The sequence below is a fragment of the Mus caroli genome, unplaced genomic scaffold (genome assembly GCF_978045245.1).
Source record: "Mus caroli unplaced genomic scaffold, Mus_caroli_1 scaffold_18, whole genome shotgun sequence".
In the NCBI taxonomy this organism is placed as follows: domain Eukaryota; kingdom Metazoa; phylum Chordata; class Mammalia; order Rodentia; family Muridae; genus Mus; species Mus caroli.
In genome coordinates, this window is record NW_028227273.1 from 71,108,906 (window position 1) to 71,112,425 (window position 3,520).

Below are 3,520 nucleotides of genomic sequence, written 5' to 3' on the forward strand. Positions count from 1 at the left end.
TTATTTAGAGCATCTGTTGCTCTGATTATTATGTGTCGGGAGGTATTTCTTTTCTGGTCCAGTCTATTTGGAGTTCTGTAGGCTTCTTGTATGTTCATGGGCATCTCTTTCTTTAGATTTGGGAAGTTTTCTTCTATAATTTTGTTGAAGATGTTTGCTGGTCCTTTGAGTTGAAAATCTTCATTCTCATCCACTCCTATTATCCGTAGGTTTGGTCTTCTCATTGTGTCCTGTATTTCTTGGATGTTTTGAGTTAGGATCTTTTTGCATTTTACATTTTCCTTGATTGTTGTGCCGATGTTCTCTATGGAATCTTCTGCACCTGAGATTCTCTCTTCCATCTCTTGTATTCTGTTGCTGATGCTCGTATCTATGGTTCCAGATTTCTTTCCTAGGGTTTCTATCTCCAGTGTTGCCTCATTTTGGGTTTTCTTTATTGTGTCTACTTCCCTTTTTAGGTCTAGTATGGTTTTGTTCATTTCCATCATCTGTTTGGATGTGTTTTCCTGTTTTTCTGTAAGGACTTCTACCTGTTTGATTATGTTATCGTGTTTTTCTTTAAGGATTTGTAACTCTTTAGCAGTGTTCTCCTGGAATTCTTTAAGGGATTTTTGTGCTTTCTCTTTATTGTCTTCTGCCTGTTTAGCAGTGTTCTCCTGCATTTCTTTAAGTGTGTTATTAAAGTCCTTCTTGAAGTTCTCTATCATCATCAGGAGATATGCTTTTAAATCCGTGTCTAGCTTTTCCGGTGTGTTGGGGTGCCCTGGACTGGGCGAAGTGGGGGTGCTGTGTTCTGATGATGGTGAGTGGTCTTGGTTTCTGTTAGTAAGATTATTACGTTTACCTTTCGCCATCTGGTAATCTCTGGGGTTAGTTGTTATCGTTGTCACTGTTTAAAGATTGGAGCAGAAGCTGTGTTCCACTCACCAGCAGTCTCTAAATCCTGTGGCGGGGGTCGTGGGTAGCTGACGGTACCCCGGTGCTGGTCCAGCCGGAAGAGGCCTGTGGTCCTACACAGGCCGTTTTTCTGCTTCCCTAACTAATGCAGTCTCTGGTCCCGCGTGCACATGGATTGGAGCAGAAGCTGTGTTCCACTCTCCAGAAGTCTTAAGATCCTGTGGTGGGTGTTGTGGGTAGCTGGTGAGTGTCAGCCGACCCTGCGCCCCAGCTGCCCCGGTGCTTTTCTGACCGGAAGAGGGTTGTGGCCCTATGTAGGCCGGATTTCTCTCTCCCCAACCAGAGCAGTCTCAGGTCCCGCGTGATTGGACTGGAACAGAAGCTGTGTTCCACTCACCAGCAGTCCCAAAATCCTGCGGCGGGGGTCATGGGTAGCTGGCGGGTGTCAGGCAACCCTGCGCTTCCGCTACCCCGGCTCTCATCCAGCCGGATGAGGCCTGTGGCCCTACTCAGGCCGGTTTCTGCTTCCCTAACTAATGCAGTCTCAGGTCCCGCGCAATTGGATTGGAGCAGAAGCTGTGTTCCACTCACCAGCAGTCCCAAAATCCTGCGGCGGGGGTCGTGGGTAGCTGGCGGGTGTCAGGCAACCCTGCGCTCCCGCTACCCCGGTGCTGATCTGGCCGGATGAGGCCTGTGGCCCTACTCAGGCCGGTTTCTGCTTCCCTAACTAATGCAGTCTCAGGTCCCGCGCAATTGGGTTGGAGCAGAAGCTGTGTTCCACTCACCAGCAGTCCCAAAATCCTGCGGCGGGGGTCGTGGGTAGCTGGCGGGTGTCAGGCAACCCTGCGCTCCTGCTACCCCGGCGCTGATCCGGCCGGATGAGGCCTGTGGCCCTACTCAGGCCGGTTTCTGCTTCCCTAACTAATGCAGTCTCAGGTCCCGCGCAATTGGGTTGGAGCAGAAGCTGTGTTCCACTCACCAGCAGTCCCAAAATCCTGCGGCGGGGGTCATGGGTAGCTGGCGGGTGTCAGGCAACCCTGCGCTCCCGCTACCCCAGTGCTGATCTGGCCGGATGAGGCCTGTGGCCCTACTCAGGCCGGTTTCTGCTTCCCTAACTAATGCAGTCTCAGGTCCCGCGCAATTGGGTTGGAGCAGAAGCTGTGTTCCACTCACCAGCAGTCCCAAAATCCTGCGGCGGGGGTCGTGGGTAGCTGGCGGGTGTCAGGCAACCCTGCGCTCCCGCTACCCCTGCGCTGATCCGGCAGGATGTGGCCTGTGGCCCTACTCAGGCTGGTTTCTGCTTCCCTAACTCCAGGAAATCAATTTCACTTGAGCCTTTTCTTCACCTTTTTGTATTTTTTTTTATTTAAAGATTTTTTTCATGCAATATACTCTGAGTATAGTTCTCATTCCTAACCCATACTCCCCATAACCCATACTCCTTTCACAACTTTTTAACCATTGAATGTATTAGTGGTTTGTCTGCATGTTCCTGTGTACCATGTGCAGGCTGGGTGCTTGTAAAAGCCAAGAGGGTGTGCCAGACTCCCTGAGACTGGAGTTACAGATTGTGAGTTGACATGTGGGTACTGGTAGTTTTTTTATTAGATGTTTTCTTCTTTTATATTTCAAATTTTATCCCCTTTCCTAGTTTCCTCTCTGAAAATACACTATATCCTCCCCTGCTCCCCAAACCAGCCACTCCCACAACTGGCCCTGGCATTCCCTGTAATGGGCCTAGAATCTTCACGAGAACAAGGGCCTCTCCTCCCACTGATGGCCAACTAGGCCACCCTCTGCTACATATGCATCTAAAGACACAAGCTCTGGAGGTACTGGTTAGTTCATATTGTTGTTTCTCCTATAGGGTTACAGACCCCTTCATCTCCTTGGGTACTTTCTCTAGCTCCTTCATTGGGGGCTCTGTGTTCCATCCAATAGTTGACTGAGAGCATCCATTTCTGTATTTGCCAGGCACTGGCATATCCTCACAGGAGACAGCTATATCAGGGACCTTTCATCCAAATGTTGCTGGCATATGCAATAGTGTCTGGGTTTGGTGGTTGTTTATGGGGTGAATCCCCAGATGGGGCATTGTCTGGATGGTCCTTCCTTCAGTCTCAGCTCCAAACGTTGTCTCTGTAATTCCTTTCATGGGTATTTTGTTCCCCCTTCTAAGAAGGAATGAAGTATCCAAAATTTGGTCTTCCTTCTTCTTGAGCTTCATGAGTATTGCAAATTGTATCTTGGGTATTCTAAGTTTCTGGGCTAATATCCACGTACCAGTTAGTGCATATCATGTGTGTTCTTTTGTGATTGGGTTACCTCAATCAGGATGATATCCTCCAGATACATCCATTTGCCTAAGAATTTCATAAATTCATTGTTTTTAATAGCTGAGTAGTATTCCATTGGGTAAATGTACCACATTTCCATATCCATTCCTCTGTTGAGGGATATCTGGGTTCTTTCCAGCTTCTGACTATTATAAATAAGGCTGCTATAAACATAGTGAAGCATGTGTTCTTATTACTAGTTGTTATATCTCCTGGGTATGCCCAGGAGTGGTATTGTTGGATCTTCCAGTAGTACTATGTCCAATTTTCTGAGGAACTGCTAATCT